General features: G+C 47.6%; 1 long non-coding RNA gene across 1 annotated transcript; it reads left to right on the top strand.

Moving 5' to 3' along the window:
- Positions 1–6514: 6514 nt before the first annotated feature.
- Positions 6515–9314, top strand: LOC143434910 (uncharacterized). The gene is made up of 2 exons (XR_013104765.1): positions 6515–6792; positions 8065–9314. It is a non-coding gene; the product is annotated as an uncharacterized LOC143434910 (long non-coding RNA).
- The last annotated feature ends 11138 nt before the right edge of the window (positions 9315–20452 follow it).

The following is a 20452-nucleotide window of genomic DNA, read 5'->3' as shown; positions in this document are numbered from 1 at the left end:
TGGAAAGTGCCATGTGAGTGTGGCTGGCCAGTTAGCCTCTTCTGACATGATAATGGCATGAACCTCCATAGCCTCAGTCTCTGCATCTGTCGGATAGAGGACACGGAACCTGCTTCCAAGGGTTACCAGGAGCACCAGCACTAATTCATGGAGGCACTGCTGGGCCATGGTCAGTGCTGTAGATGTTTCATTCAAGGCTGTGACCAGTGCCAGAGAGTGGGCCTCTCTTACCATCTGGAGGCAGGGGGACCTAGGTACATCCCACCCCAACTGCTTTCAGTTCTGTATCCATGCCTCACTTCTGCCTAAACAGGCCTCCTAATGACCATTATGCAATATGCGTTCTGTGTTTTGATTATTATGCTAATGTGAGCCTATTTCACAGTGATTACAGTGTGATATGTATTATCTATTGTGATGATTATGTCTATGCAAATGAATAGCTCACTCAGACGTATGTCTCATAGGCTCAGTCTTGCTAGGGCACTGGCAGAAGCTTTTCAATGTTGCCCTCATTGTTTGCCATTGTTCAAAATATCTTCTGTTATAAAAAGCAATGTAGGTCATTGTAAAAATGGCCAACACACAGACAGCAACAGAGCGGGACTCAGAAGCCACTTTCCCGCCCTCTTTTTTGCTTGGATAAGTAACCGTTGTGAACAGTCTGGGCAAATCTTTCCAGAAATATTCTGTGCTTAGACACAAGCTTTATAGATTCTTCTACTTTGCACAAAAGCAAATCACAGTGAAATGTTATTTTGTGACTCCTTTTTCTTTTCCACTATTTTGGTGTCTGGTCTAATTTTGTATTTTTAACAGTTAAGCAGAAACCCACGATGGGGACGGTTGCACACTTTCTCCTCAGAGAAGAGATGTTTAGGAATCGTTGCCAAGGTATCAGATTTCTCTTTTCTTTTGTGAGCCAAATGTGTGTTCCCTAAACTTGCTTCCCTATCACAGATACTTCCAAACCACAGACCCATACGAAGAGCCCACTAGCTTGCCATCAGAGCCCTGCTATGGTTCCAAGAAGTAGATGAATTTGGTTCCAAAGCCCTATATGTTTTATGAAGAGTAAGGCCAAGGAGGAATCAAGGGGTCAAACACCCCTATCCTGTGCCTGCAGTCTCAACCCCCCAGAAGAACAGAACGCCAGAGATACTTGGTTCCCCTTCAAAGTCATGGCTGCTGCCCCCTTTGGGGTTCAGTTCATTCTGGTTTAGGTTCTCAACACGGCACAAACCAATGGCTTGTGCAACATCAAGAAGCTTTGGACAGAGAAGCGATATTTTTGGGTGTGTGGAAACTCTCCTGTCTTCTCGAAAGAAATAATTTGGTTGTGGTGGTTTGAATAAGAATGGTCTGCCATATGATCATATGTTTAAATGCTTAGTCATCTGGAAGTGGCGCTATTTGAAAGGATCATCGGGGGTGGTCTTGTTGAAGGAAGTGTGTCACTGGGGGTAAACCAGCTCTGAGGTTTCAAAAGCCCATGCCAGGCCTAGGAGTTTCTCCCTCTCCCTCTCCCTCTCCCTCTCCCTCTCCCTCTCCCTCTCCCTCTCCCTCTCCCTCTCCCTCTCCCTCTCCCTCTCCCTCTCCCTCTCCCTCTCCCTCTCCCTCTCCCTCTCCCTCTCCCTCTCCCTCTCCCTCTCCCTCTCCCTCTCCCTCTCCCTCTCCCTCTCCCTCTCCCTCTCCCTCTCCCTCTCCCTCTCTCCCTCCCTCTCTCTCTCTCTCACACACACACACTGACTGCAGTTAGGATGTAGCTCCTTTCTCCAGCGTCATGCCTGCCATGCTTACTGTCATGCTCCTTGCCGTGATGATAACGGACCAAACCTCTGAAACTTTAAGCAAGCCTCTAATTAAATGCTTTCCTTTATAAAAATTGCCTTGGTCATGGTGTCTCTTCACAACAATGGTACAGTGAGCAAGACACAGACAGTTTAAGTAGAAGTTTATTCCAAAGACTCCAGAGGGGAAGGGGGGGAGGAAAGGGGAGAGAGAGAGGGGTTCGTGACTTAGACTACTTTGATTCGCATTACAACTATGGAACCCTCCCTGAGAGCAGGCTTCCATTGATGGACCTCCTAAAGTCAGTGCTTTCTCCCACTTCCGGAATTGCTGTCCTAGAACCTTCTGTTTCTTTGTGCGTGGTTTAAGAGGAAACACTAGCAATCTCAGGAACGCGTGAAGTGTATGTCAGGAGTAAGTGAACTCCTCCTCTGAGCTGAGCCTTCCTGAGCATGGGATGGTATTTTTGGCCACCCTGATCCTTAAGGAATGTTTTTCTCTCTGTTTTTTTTTTTTTTTTTTTTTTTTTTTTTTTTTTTTTTTCTGGAAAGAAAATAAAATGTATCCATTTCCAGTTACCTCTGTGGATAAGGAGCAAAGAACAAGGAGGTGTCTGGGGGCTCTCATTCCTGCAGATGTCGGAATATTGCCTAATATGCTCTGGGCCAGGATCGCATTAGTCCTATTTTTAGATTTTTGGGTTGACTTGGTGAATCTGGCCTCTTTTTCAACAGATCATATTAACGAACTGCAGATGGGCCATAATTGATTCCTTTCTGTCACAGTTATTTCCCAGGCAAGCCCGATGCACTCAACATCTCCTTGGTGAAGTTACCTAGTTTCTAAAAATCCCCACTAGATCTACAAGCACGTTTCCTTTTTGGTTTGGGCAGCAGAGGAGGGATTATCTGAGATGGATCCAGAAGTACTTCGATGTGCATTTGGCACCCTTGGCAGTCATAGTGGAAATTTGGGGGATCTTGGTGGGTCCACAATATGTCTCAAGGAGATGCTGACACTTAAAAGTCTTGGTGAGTGGAGGATGGGCTGTGTTACTGGATCTCACTGAGGCACATTTCTATCTCAGTTCAACAGTCTCACAAGCACTTACCCCATGTATCCTCCCTCTTGGTGATACCGTCAAGCACTACTGGATATCTTGGATCCAGAATGCACTTTAAAATTTTATTTAGTGTGTGTGTGTGTGTGTGTGTGTGTGTGTGTAGTGTGTGTGTGTACTGTGTGTAGTGTGTGTGGTATGTGTGTGTAGTGTGAGTGGTGCATGTGTATAGTGCATGTGTGTAGTGCGTGTGTGTAGTGTGTGTGTAGTGTATATGTGGTGTGTGTATAGTGTGTGTGTAGTGTATATGTGTGGTGTGTGTGTATGTAGTGTGTGTGTAGTATGTATGTAGTGTGTGTATGTGTGTGCGTGTGAGCGTATAGGTATATGTATTACTACAAGCATGTGTAGTGGTCAGAGGATAACTTAGGGAAGTTATTTCTCTTCTCCCACCATGTAGGTTCCAAGGATTGAATTCAGGTCATCAGGCTTGGTGGCTGTATTAGTTAGGGTTTTACTGCTGTGAACAGGCAAGGCAATTCTTATAAGGACAGCATTCAATTGGGGCTGGCTTACAAATTCAGAGGGTCAGTCCATTATCACCAAGGCAGGAACATGGCCACATCCAGGCAGGCATGGTGCAGAAGGAAATGAGAGTTCTACATCTTCATCTGAAGGCTGCTAGCAGATACTGACTTCCAGGCAGTTAGGATGAGGGTCTTAAAGCCCACACCCACAGTGACACACCCACTCCAACAGTGACACACCCACTCCAACAGGGCCACACCTTCTAATAGTGCCACTCCCTGGGAGAGAACGTAAACTTGGAACGTAAACAGTTGGGCAAGGTGCTGTCCTCCAGATTGTACAACCACGAAGGTTGCTGACCGATGCTTGCTGCCTGCCTTGATTTTATTTATCCATTTATTTATTTTGCTGTGTGAATGCATGAGCATGTATGTGTGCAGATTCACAAGCCTAAGCGCACCCAGAGAAGGATGTCATGAGGCGTACTTTCTTCCCCTCTATCTTATTCCCACAAGACAGAGTATCTTATTGAACCTGAGTCTGGGCTAGCAGCCTTCAAGCTCCAGCAATGCTCCTATCTCTCCCCCAGCAGCATTGCTATTATAGGCATGTACATATGGCCACACCTATTTTTTTTAATTAATACATGGGTACTGGAGATTTGAACTCAGGTCCTCCTACTTGCACAACAAGTCCCATTCCCCACGGAGACAGCTCTTCAGCACTTAACTCTCTGACTAATACAGAAAACCAAAGTACAGCACACTTGGCTGACGTTCAGACTCCAAACCACCATCCACCTGGGGCTGGAAATGGGTACCCCCTGGGTGGAATCTGCTGAATCCTTTAGATCTGGTTGTGCTGATCCAAATCCTTTCAGTCACAGACAGGGATGTGTCCACACTCCACCCAACCTGGCATACTTCCGGAAAGCCAGTTATTTCTTGGAAGTAGAAAGCACTTGGTTGCCTTCTTCCTACAACATTTTGAATCAAGCAACAATGTATACATCTATGTGTGCAACCATACACGTTGAGGACATGGCTTCCGTAGAAAATACTACCTCATTTTCAGCTCAAAAGGCTTTTCTGTCATCGGTGGCATCTTGTGTCTGTGCTCTCGTCACTAATGAAGGTCACAGAGTGACCTTCTCATAGCCCTGTACGATACTCAACAGATATCGAACGTAGGTGGCCTCACCCTTTGGAGCTGAGAACATGTGTGACAGAGTGTGAGGTATCACTGGGGATGGGCCAAGACTCAAGATCTTTGTCATTTGTGTCATCTTCCATGACATCTCCCAGTCAACCACTTGGGCAAAGCATGTTGTCACTGAGCTCTGCTGGCCCAGGAGTAAAAAGACAAAAGTCTGAGGCCTGGCTGCCCCTTTAAGGTTGCTAAAGTAGACCTGGACTTCTCTCCACCGCTTACCGCAGCGTGCAAGCCCTCTTTTGTTGGTTCGGCTATGGTGGTGACTCCTGCCTAAGGACACATGGGGCATGTCAGAAGTGAATAGCAATCTCCATTCTCCTTCAACTGGAGTGCTGGTGTGCCTCATGGTGACTTCTAGACAGATGGTCTGCCTTCCCTCAGCCCAATCAAGTTTCAGCACCTCTAAAGGACTCTAGGCAGACCACTGAGTCACCTGGGCCTTGCTGTTCTCTTTTCAAAATGATGACCCTTAATGGGCATTGTGGGTCTTCTCGCTGGTAGACAAGACTGTGCATTGTCTGTCTAGACAAAATAAGCAACACATCCAACCCATGTGAGTTACTATTTTTTAATATCTACAGATGGTTATAATTAATAAAATGCATATTTATTTCAATGCCCAGCTAAATTCATTATAGATTCTCATCTATGTATTTTTTTTTAAATCTTTGTATATACATATGTGTATGATGTGTGTGTTTCTGAGTATGCTTGTGCATGTGTGAGGACATATGTGTGGAGGTCAGAGGACAGCCTTAGGTGTTGGTCCTTGACCTTTCACCTTGTTAGAAACAGGGTCTTGCTGTTGCTTCGTATGCCAGGGTAGCTGGCCTGTGAGCTTCTGGGGATTCTCCTGCCTCTGTTTCCTATCTTGCCATAGGACTGAAGGTTCCTTGCCATCATGTTCAGTTTTATGTGGGTGCTGGGGATCCAAATTCCAGTCCTCACGGTTATGCAGCAAATGTTGTATCCACTGAACAGCAAGCTCCTCAGCTTGGTCCAGAGAAATATTGCAGCAATAAACCAGTGACCCTTGGGAGTCTGCCATCTATGGGAGGGGGTAATAAAAAGACCCCCATATTTGAGAATATGAGAACCATTAATACAGAAGAAAGCCACCATTGATACAACACAGAATTCAAGGCACATCTCCAAGGCCAGAGAAGTCAAGGATGTCGTGGTAAAACTGCTGATTCAGACCCTAAAATGCTCATTCAATTGATTGAGTCCTTACCAGTGGTTCTCAACCTATGTATGGGTCATGACGACCTTGGGGGGGGGGTCCCATATCAGATGTCCTGCCTAACAAGTATTTATACAAGTATTTATATTATTGATTCATAACAGTATAAAATTACAGTTGTGAAGTAGCAACAAAATAATTTTATGGTTGGGGACCACCACAACATGAAGAGCTACACTGAAGAGTCTTAGCACTAGGAAGGTCGAGAACCACTGTTTGAAACTGAAAACTTAAACAAAACTCATGTTTATCTTATTAGTCTCTCTCTCTCTCTCTCTCTCTCTCTCTCTCTCTCTCTCTCTCTCTCTCCTGCTTTGTGAGGCTGTGGATTTCACCCATGGCCTCCAGCATGCTAGGCAAGTGTCCTACCACTGAGTCCCAGCCTCAGTTTCCCAATCTGCACTTGGAAGGCTAAATGGAGGTGTTGACTTGTTTGTGGGTCTGTCTGTCCATTGTTTGTGTGTCTGTCTGTCCAGTGAGAAAGGTTGGAAAGCAGTCACGGTGTTCTTTTCAGCAGAGGGCAGAGGCCATGCTTGCTAGGTTTTAGGACATCTCTGCCTTCTGCCTCCCTGAAACCAGAAACCTCTCCTCTCTGTCACATGATGTTGTGTCCAGTGCCTGAGCTTTCTGCCAGATTTTAGGCTTTGTAGTCCCAGGCCTGTATCTACATTGTTAGCTAAAGGTTTTGTGTCCTGGGTCTAGCCAGTGTTTATTCAGTGAACAGGTTGCTGTTCAACCTTGTAGGTTGCAGACAGAAACGGGAAGGAGTCGTTAGAAGGCAGGAGCACTGTTTGCTAAGCGTGCTGTCTCCATGTTTCCCCTTTGTGAGCATTTCCAGAGGGTCAGAGAATTGGGGGGGGGGGTACTCATCTTCCCCTTGGTTACAGAAGTAACATCTGCTCGCCATGGAAACAGCACGAAGTGATGCGAATGAGGACAAGCTGAGCAGCTCTCCCAGGTACGTCTGCAGGACCTTACAGGATGCATCCTTCTAAGGTTTCTAGTCCCCACCCTGCTTTGGTCTCCCAAGAGATGACCCTCTCTGTGGTACCACCACTTGGCTCTCTCTATGTCCAGCACAGGGAAGATCGGCAGAGCCCTCCCTAAATTACTGGCTTTGGTCTCCAGTGAAGTTTCCAATCCTATCTGGGGCTTGGAAACACTCTGGCCTTTTGTTGTTCTTGCACAGGGGCAAGGTTGTGTAACCAGCCCATGCCCTCTGCGAGCTTGACTCTGCCACTGCTCTTCAAGTCCCTGCCCCGCCCCCAACACCTTTAAACTGACTGGTTTTGATGAGCTGTGCTTCCTGTCCAGACCATGATTGGAACAAGGCACATCTCCGCAGTCACACAAATAGAGCCTTCCTGCACGCTCTACTTTGCATCCTGCCTTTTAACGCTAATAACTTCCATTACAAGATCTTTGTAGTTTTCTGTGCTGAGAATGAAAACTTGCCCTTCTGTGGTAAGCGAGTGCTCTGCTGCTGATCTATACCCTTCCTTCCTATTCTTTTCATTTTTATTTACTTGTTTTATGTACATTTATTTATATATATGTATGGGCACATGCTTGTAGGAGTCACGGGACAACTTGCCGAAGTCAGTTCTCTCCCTTTACCATATGGGTCCTAGGGATGAAACCCAGGTCATCTGGTTGGATTCTACCCACTTAGCCATCTTGTCTTCCTCTTTGTAATATATCTGCTTAGAGACCAGTTCTTACTAAGTTGCCCAGGCTGGCCTCAGACTTTTGGTCCTCTGTGTCAGCTTCCCGAGTAGCTGTGACTCCTCTAAGAATCTTTCCTTCCATGCCAGCAAATACAATCGAACACTTTTGTTATTTTGTCTGATAACATTTTCCAGGTGGGTTTAATTAAATCCCGCAGATTGAATGTATACCTGGCTCTCGTGTGAAGGGCAGCGCAAGGCGGGTAATGTGGAAGTAACTGGTAGTGAAGTCAAAGGTGTCGGAAGGGAACTACTACCTAAGAGCAGAAAGACAATGTAGACAAAGGGCTTTCTCAGATCAGGGGCATCACTGTGGTATGCCAGGGGCAGTGGAGACTTCAACACTGAGAACTGTTAGCAGAAGATATTCTGGGTGGAGCTGGCTGGCCTGGAGCGGAACACCTGCGGTGCAAGTGAGCATTCTTCCCTCCACTGAGATCTTTATTCACCCCTTCCACGGGGCAGTTTTCTGGAATGACTGCTATTTTCCATTTCCCTTCTAGATCATTATTTCCAGGAGGCTGGCTTGGTGCCCTCACATCCTGACGCCTATCCATATGGCTGGAGCTCTGAGTAGATGCTAGTGTGACGTGGACAACCTGTGGCAGGACAGAGGCCCAATCCACTGGTGGCTGAACACTTTGTGGGAAGATCTTTGCACCCCGCTCCTTATTGTGACATCCTCTCTCTGATTTCAAAAGCTCTAATTCTTTTGAGTTTTTCATGGAACCATCTCTTTGGAATGGATTGTGAAGGGGGATGCCATCCCCTGCCCGGAGGATGCTCTGCTCTGTCTCCGTGGGTCTCTCTGGATGTGGGTCACTGAAGGGACAATTTGGGAAAAAAAGTTCAGGGCTCTGATCTCCCTGCTTCTGTCCACAAAGAATACCAACAGCAATTGTTTCTCAGAACCAACTAAAGGTCAGAGATGGACTCTCGTAATATTAAAGCTTCAGGAAGGTTCTCTCCTCCTTCTCCAGGTCACCCAAGAACACTCAGAAGTGCTGACTTGTTTTGTCTTGGGTCAGTATCCCTCACTGGCCTGGAACGCGCCAAGTAGGCTAGGCTAGCTGATGAGCAAGCCCCAAGGATCCCCCTGTCTCTGCCTCTCCAGCATCTGGATTACAAGGGAAAGCTCCCACACATAGGGGTTTGTTTGTTTGTTTGTTTTTTGTTTGTTTGTTTGTTTGTTTTAACATGGGTTCTAGAAATCAACCCAATCAACCCAAGTCTTTGTGCTTATAAGGCAAACAATTTGCTAAGCGACTCCCGGTCCTCTGTTTTGTTCTGCTGGTCTGTTCTCTGTTCTATCCTAAAACAGGATCTTACTCTGTCCTGGCTTGCCTGGAACCTCTGCATAGTGGGGCCTGCTCTCAAACTTGCAGCATTCTCTCGCCTTGGCTTCCTGAGTTCTGGGGCCACAGGTGTGAACCACCATACCTAATGGTACTGGTTGCTTTTGTGTCTTTTCCGTGAGGAGACACCTGGCAGGAGGGCTCACCTTGCACATTAGTCTTCTTTTTGTTTTCCTTGGAACTCCTGCAGGAAGTGTGCATTCCTTTGTACATGAGAATTTGCTACTTACTCATGCAACATCAGGCCTCTTAAATGGATGCAGCAGACATCAATCTGGGAAAGGGAAGCTAGGGAGGGATGGAGTTTACCAGGCTCTCAAAACAATCCCCTATGCCTGAATTCTTCATTCCCGACCCCTGGAAGAAATGTTAAATAAACATTGAGCATCTGGTTTACAGTCTGAGTCCAGTCATTCTGTCAGACTCCTGAGCCACCGTTGCAGGTCATGGAGGCAGTGACAGGAACCAGGACAGGCGGATGGAACCTCCGCGTGTCCTGTTACAACCAACTTGTAAACACTCAGGAGAACCTGCTTGCTGGCTGTTGGAAACCCAGACTCTAAATACTGTTTACTTCTGAATAATTTGTAAATCCTTTCCCAGCTCAAATAACCATAAAGTCCTGCAAAGCACTTTATAAACACTCATTAGAGTCTTACAAAAATCCTTTGAGATCTGCATGATTATCCCCATTTGGCAGGTGAGTAAACTGAGTCACAACAGTTGAAAGATCTGCTCAAAGCCATGCCAGGGGGCAGGGGCAGGGCCTGAGCTGGAGCTCAGACTTCTAGGCTCCTGAGCAGGTGAGCTGTTCCACAGAATGTGCTGGATCAGACACAGCCAGGCTCCTATGGACAGATCCCTACAGAGCCACTGAGTTCTGTGGGAAACCCTTCTCTTGGGTCCTTGGGATTGCCTAAGGCCCCCTAGCTCTCAAGAGCCCATGGGCAGAGGTCAAAGGCTCCACTCTGAAGAAGCAGCTGAGATAGATACCTGCCTGTCATTTGTCTCCAAGTTTCCTCACTCAGCTGCATGGCTTCAATAGTGTCTGGTTAGAGTGGCCCCTGGAAAGATGAGACGGTTGAAAAGAAAGATTGTGAGCTCAGGTTTTCTGTGTAGAATAGCTAAGAGCAACCCATGAAACAGTCCAGTTAACGCTCTACATTCTTACCCACATCTTGTTTTTCTTTAAAAAAAAAAAAAAGATTTATTTTTATTTGTTTGTCTGTGTCTCTGGGTGGATATGTGCAGGTGAGTGTAGTGCCCAAAGGGTAGAAGAGGGTGTCAGGTCATCTGGAGCTGGGATCAGAGGTGCTTATGAGCCATAAGACGTGGGTGCTGGGAACTGAACTCAGGATCTCTCTCTCTCTCTCTCTCTCTCTCTCTCTCTCTCTCTCTCTCTCTCTCTCTCTGAGACAGCATTTCTCTGTGTAGCCCTGGCTGTCCTGGAACTCACTCTGTAGACCAGGATGGCCTCAAACTCAGAAATCCACCTGCCTCTGCCTCCCAAGTGCTGGGATTAAAGGCGTGCACCACCACCGCCCGGCCAGGACCTCTGGAAGAGCAACAAGTGCCCTTAACTGCTAAGCCACCTCTGCAGTCCCCAACTTTCCTACATGAGTGCTCTGTTCACAGGGACATGGAAGAGGCTATCTCCTCTCTTAGCCTCTGTCATGGTAGAGCATAAGTGTAGGATGCAAGAGTGGCCAGGTGGAAGCCCCTCCTGGACCTCTGGGTGTGGGGTGACTGATAAGAAGTAGCATAAGAACCCAGCAATCTGACAGTGGTGGAGTGAAGATCTTGGCATGCTACTCCGATTAGGTGTGGTGCCGTGGGAATACAGGATGACTCCTGAATCGGGGTCTTAGGGAGGTCTCTTGTTCCCAGGTTACCACTGCACATGACCTTGGCTGTGGTTGCAGCAGCCTGCCCCAGCCTGCACGGCTTCCTTACTCATTATCAGAAAGTCCCAAGTTGATTTGTGAGTTTACAGCTACTAAGTCAATTCACCTCTTTCTGGTGTTAGCCATGAGTAAGGATAGCTGTTGGTTTGTACATAAGTAGTCACCAGATGGGGCATGGGGGTGGGGTAGGGAATCCTCCCCCCTTTCCTTAACCATGTTACCGAGAGATGAGCCAGACACGGAGTTGACAAGTACTTGTCAAAAAGGCTGGAAAGACTGGATGGTGCTTAAAGAAGGTCTCGGAACATTGCTCTCCAGAGCCCCTGTCAAGTCACACCGCGAGCATGCACCTTCATCGATGCGGCATTACGATCTCGTTCACTGTGTCTTCGCTTTTATGGCCAAGTCAACGTCAACATGCTTCGTTCCCCATCTCCTTCTGTATCCCCCTTAGCACCTTGCTTCCCGTCCAGGTTCCTTTCCTATCTTAGATCTGAACAGAGCCCCAGCTCCTGTAGCAGCACAGAGAGAGGCCCTTGCCTGCTGCTGCCGTCCACACTGCTGGGGCAGCAGTGTTGGTCAGGGCATCAGACACTTAGGGATTGGCGTTTGTACCTATGCCAGTAGCTTTGGGGGAAGCGTCTCTTAGGGACACCTTGGAGATGATGTGATCAAGCTCAGGGGATGGATGCTCACTGGAGGAGATCGTTCATCTGAGGAGCAGGTAGGGCATAAAGGATTTATTATGCGTACACTTCCTCAGTACAACCATCACTGAGAAAAGTCAGAAAAGGGACTCAATGCAGAAACACAGAGGCGGGGTCTAAAGCAGAGGCTGCTGAGGGGTGCTGCTCATTGGTTAGTTTTGGTAAGGGACTTTCCATGGAAGCGTGAGGACTTGCGTTTGTATCCCCAGAGTGCACACAAAGTGGGACATAGCAGCACAGCCTTCTGTAACACCAGAGCTCCTAGCATGAAATGGGAAGTGGAGATCTGTTCAGAAAGCTTCAGAAACTCATGAGACAGCCAGCTAGCCTGGCCTGTACATGCAAACAAGAGATCCCGAGTCAAAGAGGTTTCAGTTGGCACCTGATGTTGTCCTCTGACCTCTCACGGGTCATATCACCACATACCTGCACACACACACACACACACACACACACCAGTGTTCACTGTGTCCAGCCTTATTGGGTCCAGTCTCCCTACCCTCCCTGTAAATAGGCTGTAATGATGACACCAACTTTGCATACAAGACACTAAAGCGACTTATCCTAGCCACCAGCCCCAGGGGTTATGATCAGACCTCATACTCTCCGTCACTTTGCGCTAGTACCTGAATAGGCACCCTCCTGGATGATTCCTAAAGGGGCTGTGCACTGATATTCCAGGAAAAAAAAAAATGACAAAATTGCAGATTTCCAGGATTCTCACCTGGAGAGTTTAGCTCAACCTTGCCAGTAAGGAGATGGAGACTGGCTGACCAGCCAGCATCCCAAGAGAAGCTGAGAGACTTTCCCCACATGCACTAAACATATGGAACATGCTAGGCTAAGCTCAGGGAGAGCCCCTCCCCCAACACCCGTGTATTTGACAGAGAAGATCCGCTGATCGTGATGTTCCTTCCAGCTAAGCTGACTTGGTTTCAGAACAAGCAGCAGAGATCAACCAGTGGGCAATAGCTTCAAGACAGTGTAAGCTGTCACCCCCAACCTTGAGTATCCAGGAAGAGGACTTCAGAAGCTGATCTCATCACAGGCTACTAATAAGGAAGAAGCTGGGGGTACTTCTATGTCTTGGGTTTCACTCTAGTGGGAGTGGGGACCATCATGAGCCTTTGTGTTCTCAGCTTGGAGAAGGTATAGTCTACCGACTGTTAAGGTAATGCCAGTTGCTATACATTTTGTGACATTTAACGGACACTGGATCGTTCTGCGATTGACTCTTTATAGGTAGTTAAATGTTGAGTTTCTGCTTAGATTCAGATCCCCCCCTCCCATGTCAGAAGTTACCATGGCAGCCAACGCTGTTGTCTTGTCTAGCCACTGTGTTCGTGCCCTGGCACTGGGGGAGGGGCTCTCTTCATCCCTTGAGATCCAGGCCAATGGAGGGTCTGTGCCTTCTGTATGTGTTTTCTAAGATTGTCCTGGGTGTTGATACCCAGCAGGGACACTGAAGATTTGTCCAGGAAGCTCAGTGGTTCATCAATAGGATGCACCTTGTCCAGACTCTCTCCACTGGCCTTCTCCAGGGAGCACTGAGCTTCAAGAAGGTGATAGAACGGAGCTAGGCTGGGCCAGTGGGACCTGGGAAACAGCCACCCAAGCTTCCTGTGAGGTAGGAGGGTTCAGACAATCTAAAGGAGCGACGGGTGCCACACAAGTCAAAGTACACAGTTCTGAGAGGTTGGTGGCATGAAACCGGAGATCTGCTCTGAGCTGTTCCCACATGCAAATGCATTCAAGAGGCTCCCTTTAAAACCAAATAAGAACAAACAATACGTTTTAACATTGCCCCTATCACATTCACAACCCCCTCCTGAATGTTGACTTAAGCACACCCACCTGGCCCATCTTGTGGTTCTGTTCTTTAGCTCTTTGTCTTCAAAACAGCTCCTAGTCTCTAACTGAAACAAGGAAGCTTTCCCAACATGGCTGAAACGAAGAATCAAGGAATAAATGGAAATGTCTAGCCTCTGAGGGAAAAAAAAGGTGTTGACTTGGATCAACAAAGGCCTTCGAAGAAGATACCTCTTGCAGAGAAAGTCTGGGTACTGAGCCTGTTTCCAGCTAAGGTAACCAAGGCATTGATTGCCCTTCTTTTACCACAGGCATAGGGCAACAATCTGCTGGATAGCCAGGATAAGAACTAGAAAACACAGCTGGTAAAGGACTTGTCTTGCCTCAAAGACTTGGGCTTGATCCTTAGAACCCATGTTAAAGAAGCCGCCCATGTGAGGGCTCACACCTGCTCTCCCAGGCCTGAAGAGACAAAGACAGGTTTCTCCAAGCCCAGCCTTCTGAATGGTGCTATCTAAGCTAGTGAGAGACCCCGCCTCAAAAACCTAACCAAATCAAATCAGAAAATGTGATTGTCTCCAGAGAAAGGACACTGAAGGTTGTCTTCTGACCTCCACATACACACATGTGTATGCACCCCCCCAAATGTATTGGAAGGAAAACACACACACACACACACACACACACACACCAGAAAAAGGAACAACCTAGAAGGGTCTGTCTGCTATTCTCATTGTTAATCTAGAAGCCCAGACATGGCTCCTATGTGGCAACACTGTCATGTCATGGTTAAGCTCAGGGAGGAGGCATGGTTGGGGGACTCTCTAGCTGACCCTTCCCTAAAATGTTCCAGAGTGGTTTTCCCAGAGTTCCTCCCCCACCAAAACAACCCCCTGTGGGCTCTCCAACCTTTACTGCTCAGTGACTCAATTTCCCCACTGATAAAAAGGGGGACGGGTCTACAGTTCTAAACTTGCCTGTAAAACATATGGAGAGCCTTGAAATAAAGGTGGTATTTAGGGAGAGTTCAAAGTGTTATGTAATTATTTTATTGCCCCTTTTATTCCTGAGATTTTTCTATTTGCTCAGCTTACAAACCCGGGCCAGAGCCATAAAACCACTTTTATGCCCCTGTCTCTTGTACTCATCATGTAACAACTGCGATCACTTTGACTCTGAAAGTGTTTAGATCCACGGTGGAGACATTCCCAACGGGAACCTCAGCCGTTTCTGACATTACTGTCCCTTGAAACTTCAGGGACCACGTGTATTTTGTAGCCTCCCAATGACCACCTCTGTGCCATGACTGAGTTAGGCTGACAAAATGGATGGTCTGAAATACCAACCTATGCTTTCTTTCTGGTCTTGTTTGTTTGTGTGTTTCTTATTTTCTTTTCCTTTACTGTCTCTTCCTTCCTCTGTATCCTGATCCCCCTTTTCTTCCTTTGAGACATAGTCTCATTATGACCCAGACTGGCTTGAGCTCACTGTGTAGCTAGCAATCACAGATTAGCTTCTGCTTCTTCTATGCATACCCTCAAACCTTTTATTACTTTTGCTTTTTTGTTTTTTGGAGAAGGGGTCTCAGGTGGTCCTGGCTGACTTTGAACTCAATAGGTAGCTAAAAATGGCCTTGAACTTCCATTCCCCATTTGTGTGTCTCCCAAGGGATTACAGGTGTGCACAACCCTACCTAATTTCCGTCTCTTTTCCTAGATACAAAGCTGGATCTCACAATAATCCTTTCCTAGTACCATTACCCAACAGCACAGGAAGCAAGAAGTTGGGAGTTGGAAGAGGCCTCATTGGCTGGTGTAACTGCCCAGCAAGTCAGAGCCCTTCTTATGATGTCTCAGGGTACAGTGGCATGGGTCCCCATTACTCTGCTTTGAGGGGACGCCTGAGTCTACATGTGGGCCTGCTGCCCTGTGAGTCTCAGCTCCACCATGCACTTGTCTCTGATGCCAGCCTTGGAAGACAGAAGCAGGGAAGGCTGGGGAAGCTCTGTCATCTCAAACAGAAGTCAGGACATGGGCTCATTTCCACTGGTGGTTCGTTCTTTCTTTACTTTAAAAGCCAAGACATGCGGTGTCCTATTAGAAGAGTCACTGCTTGTGATTAATTTACAGGAATGGGAATTTCAGGGCTGCAGGCTTGTTGCTTTTCTGATCCTCACCTCCCATTTCCACTCAAAACAAGGACCTTCTGATCCCATGTAAAGGCAAGAAAGGCTTCTCCTGCACCAACAGGAGCTGTCCTTAAGTTTTCGTGCTTGATCTCAGGCATTCCATGCTATTCCACAAACCTGACTGTGTAGTTCATCTGTAGGACCAGGGAATTCCAACTGGATTCTGGGCTTGAGAAACTTACAGACACTTTGGGAGGTGGAAGATTTCACCTGAACAAGACCACTGTGTGCCTTGCCTACAGGAATCTTATGTCAAGAAAACTATAGAGTTGCAGTGGTCACCCTAGAGCCCTTTAGGGCACCCCTAGAAATCTACCCTCTTCTGCATGGCAGTATCTTCTGCCATGGACCAGCACAAGCAAGGTTTTGAGCATATGGTGGCTCAGTCCGTCCTCATTCTCCTTCCCCATGGCTACCTTTCTGGCTCAGGCTTTTGGTTTCCCACACAGGATCTTGTCAATGTGCTCCTGTCTCAGTTCTCCATCTAGGCCTACTTCCTTCAGCCTGCTTCCCAAGCTGAAACAAGACAGTTGTTGTATCTGGGCCTGATGCTACCCTAGGAGGCTGAGGCAGGAGATAGGAAACTTCAAGCCCTGCCTGGGATACAGAGTGAATTCAAGGTCACCTTGGATGATGTAGTCTGGCTCCCTGGCAAAGCCCCAGTCTGACCTCAGAGCAAGTCTCTGACACCACAGATGCTGTGAACCACCTCAGTCATCCAGGAATAGAATAGTTCTCTTGGTTTTGAAATCCTTTGTTTCATTTCAAGTGCCTGTCACAAGCTTCTTCCTCTTCCCCAAGGCTTGTAAGTACCCCCAAAATGGGATCCAACCTCCATAACCTGGAAGCTCTTCACATTGCTTCAAATACAAAAAGAATGTGTCCCGTATGTGTAATGATTTCAGGAAAGGTTTGTCTCTGCCCTGCAGAGACTCTGAGTGGTGGCAGCCATGCTATCAGAGAAATACCCTGGCGGAGTCTGGGGGTTGTCTATGACAGGCAGAAGTGTTGACCCTGACTCTTGGACTGGGTGGGTGCAGGAAGCTGTTGGATGCTGAGAAGTTTCTCTAGGACAGAAAATAGAACCTGGAGGAGGGACATCTCTGGAGCCTGGCAGGTGATAGGGTGTGCACAGGTCCAGCTGAGTGGCCCCAAGATGGCCTCTGTTAGCACTGTCTTCCTCCAGCCTGAGTTCCCCCTGCTCTCCAGAGGAACCAGAGAATAATTCTTCCAAGGGAATGAGTCCTTGTCTTAGTTATGGGAAATCAGAATGAAAAAGCCACTAAAATCAGCTTTCCTTGCAATGTGCCATGCTTACAATGTTGTTTTTCCACAGTGTTTTTACACAAAGTAATGGAACTAGAAAAAGACAGGAAAACAAACACAGTCATCAACACATACAACACACACACACATACACATACACACACGTGTACACACATGCATATATACAGATACACACACAAACACACACATATACACGCATGCTCACATACATACAAACACACACATACACACAGACACATACACACATAAATACACATACACATATGTACATACACACACACACACACACACAAGTACACATGCACGTCCCCAGCTCTGAGCATGCATGAACCTTAAGATCTCCCATCCAGCTTCCTGTCCTCCTCCTTGCCTGGTCAGGTTTCTCTGGCTGACCCCTCTAGCCTCCTAATTCCTCTCCCAGATCTACAGTTTTCCATCCTAATTTTTATGGTGTTTCCCAGGATTAATGATTAACTATTCATTTTCTCCCCAAGCCTTCCGTTATCAGCGAGTACTCTGAGTAAAGATTAACTCTGCTTAACAGAAGCACATTAATCATCTACAGGCTTTGGGCAAATTATTCTTGGTCACCTCCCCCTAAAGGTCTCATCCCATAGCATCTGACCTTCACCAACACCTGGGTTTAGAGACTCGGACAAAGCCAACCATAGGAGAGCTGATGAACCAAGGAAGGTCATAAAGTGTTGACAGCGGGTGACGCTGGTGTTCTGTGCTTTTTAAATCAGCCACCGTTGTTCCAGGACCCTATAAAAGGACTGGGCTGTGTCTCTTTAAAAAAAAAAAAAAAATGTTTTGCAAGCCAGGCCTAATCTACGGTACATTCTTTGTTGCTGGGAGACTCGGAGTGGTTGTACAAGCTGTTCTTTCTGGGAATCAGAGTTCAAAGTGTCCCGACCCAAACACACATGTTGTCATTGTGCCTGTCCTTTGCGTGGGGCTGGGACATCCGACTTAGGAAACCTCTCCTGAGCAAGCAGGCCCAGCAGCCAGGATCCGCAGCCAGCAGGGTGGCTCCAAGCTCCCACTGCAGGGAGGGGCCTCCTAAAATGAGGTGGTGGCTTCTGCCCAGAGAGCTGAAGGAGGAAGAAGGAGGACCGGTAGGAGGGGTGCTTCTATAGGGTCTCTCCTGGCAGGGGCCTACAACAGTTGAACCCAGGTTGCAGATGAAGTGTAGTCAGCACAGTCAAGTGTCCGGAGGGGCGTTGTGGAAAAAGGCCTTCATCCACTCTGCAGCGGGAGTAGCTGCAGAGCCCGGCGAGGGGAAAGCCAGGCCTGGGTCCAAATTCCTGCTCTGTTTGGCTCGCTCTCCTTCCTCCTTGGAGAAGACTAGAGTGGAAGGGAGAGGTCGTTCAGAGGGGGACCGAGGCCTGGAGCCTGCCAGACTTATTAGGAAAGATGTTGTCCGGGTCTTGGCAAGCTTTCTCCGTCGTCCCGCCCCAGCGTGACTGGTTCCTGTCACCCTGGCTGACTCCCGCCAGCCCAAGCCCAAGCGCCTCGCTGCCCCACATTCAAACATTTCCACTTTAGGCCACCAGCATGGCACGCCTCCCTGGCAGTGTGGGAGGAGCCTGCTGACCCGGGGTGGCCTCGCCTGCCCTGCCTCCCCTGCAGGTACAATTGCTCTTTTCTGGGTCAGCCTTGTGATCTGGTGTCCAGGCACTTGGCAGAATTTAGCAAATGTTCCTCAGGGCTCTGTTTCTTGGTTACACTATTCACACCGACACCCTTGGGACCGTGGGGGAAGGGGACTGCTGTCTCTGTCTCCTGCCCTGCCCTGGTTAGAGGGCCTGGTTGCCCAATCTGCAGTCCCTTGGAGGAGGTGGGAGGCTTCGCCTCCTGTGTTGATCTTTAGCCCCTTCCCTTTCCGTTGGCCTGACCTCTCTTTTGGACCCAGAGCTGTAGCAGAGGTTACTATTCATGACGTACACCCACATATGGGCTTGTGCAGCCAGACGTGGCCGCCTCGAACCCACGTGACTCAGAGCAGTTGAATCACAGCTGCACCAAATGAAGCTGGACAACTGTGCCAGCCACGGGGTGGATTTCGAAGAGTTCCTTTAGAAAAAAAAAAATGTGAGCACTCTCACCTGTTCAAGCAATAATATTCCAGAGGAAATGTGTTCCAGTAAAATATGATCTAAAAATAAATTGCACCTGTGCGTTTTGACCTTTATTAATATGGCTACTAGAACATGCCATCTATGTGCTGAGTGTTGTATTTCAGTCATACAGCACTGCTTGACAACTGTCTCCACAGTAGCAGTATGGTTTCTTCCAGACATAGGGCCTGCTGAGGGTTGGTTCTAAGCCCCACAGGTCTCCCTGCTTTCTGGAAGCTATAGGCTTCTCTACCCACTGTGGCATGCTCCCTTCCTGCTGTCTCCAAGGCTTCGGGACCCAGGGCTAGTGCCCCCCATACAGGAAGCATCCTCAGCCACACAACTTCAGAAGCTTTTGTCCACTTGGCCATCATCAGGACATTCTGTTGTCGAGGGCAGAATGGATCGCACAGGACCACATGTAGTTCACTCTCATGTAGGTGAGTGACCCGAAGGCCAGAGCAAACCCAAACAGGACTAGAAACCAGTCTTATTTATGTTTCCACTGGGGGGGGGAGCAATAAATTATTAACCTAAGTCAGGATATTTTGGTTGTTGTAGGGAGCTCCTGCTTGGTACTACTTAAAAACAATCAGGGGTGGGGTGGTGAGGTGACTAGGGAGTAAAGCCATTTGCTGTCAAGGCCGATGAGCTGACTTTGGTCCCCAGAACTCCACGGTCAAAGGATAGAATCACATTGCAGGAGCTGTCTTCTGACCTCCACAAGCATGGTGTAACAAGCATGCCCTGTATATAAACACGTGTAAGACAAGAATTGAAAATAATCTTTTGGAAAATTTTTCTTTATAATAAGCACATTATTTGGGGGGCTTAGGGGCGGGGCAACAGTTCTCCGTATAGTTCTTCCTCACGTTGAACCTGCTCATCTTCTTGCCTCTGGCTCCTGCACTAGTATTATAGGTTCGTGCCAAGAACTTTAACATCCAGCCAAGAACCTTAAATCAAAATAAATTCCCCATAGCACAAATTCACTCTCTAGGACGTGCTTATAATAACTTTGCCCAGACACCCTTCAACACATATGAAGAGAATAGCACTGTGTCTCATACACTTGGCCTGGGGATCTCATCATCAGAGTCACAGTCTATGTGTGATACCCAACCAGACCTTGAAGACTTGAAAGCACAAACAAAAAAAAGTGTGGAAAATACCTCTAATACAAATAAAATAACATTTATACTGATTGAATGATGAAATCCTATATTTGAGGTCTGCTGAGCCGTGCATATCATCAAACCTCATCCCACGTGTTTCTTTTTTTCTAGTGCAGCTTCTAGAAAAACCTTACTGGATGCACATGGCTCTTGTTATATTTCTGTGGGAAAGTGCTGAGAGCCAGAGAGATGGCTCAGTCCTAAGACGTCTGCCACGTGAGCACGAAGACCTGAATCCAACCCCAGAACTCACATAAAAACCTGGCAGAGTTGTGTGCTTCTGTAACTCCTGAGCTGGGAGACTGAAGAAGGGAGGGTGTGCTGGTCAAGCACCAGGTTGGTGAGA

This window comes from Arvicanthis niloticus, chromosome 18, assembly GCF_011762505.2.
Source record: "Arvicanthis niloticus isolate mArvNil1 chromosome 18, mArvNil1.pat.X, whole genome shotgun sequence".
In the NCBI taxonomy this organism is placed as follows: Eukaryota; Metazoa; Chordata; class Mammalia; order Rodentia; family Muridae; genus Arvicanthis; species Arvicanthis niloticus.
This window is presented reverse-complemented; position numbering and strand designations above follow the sequence as displayed.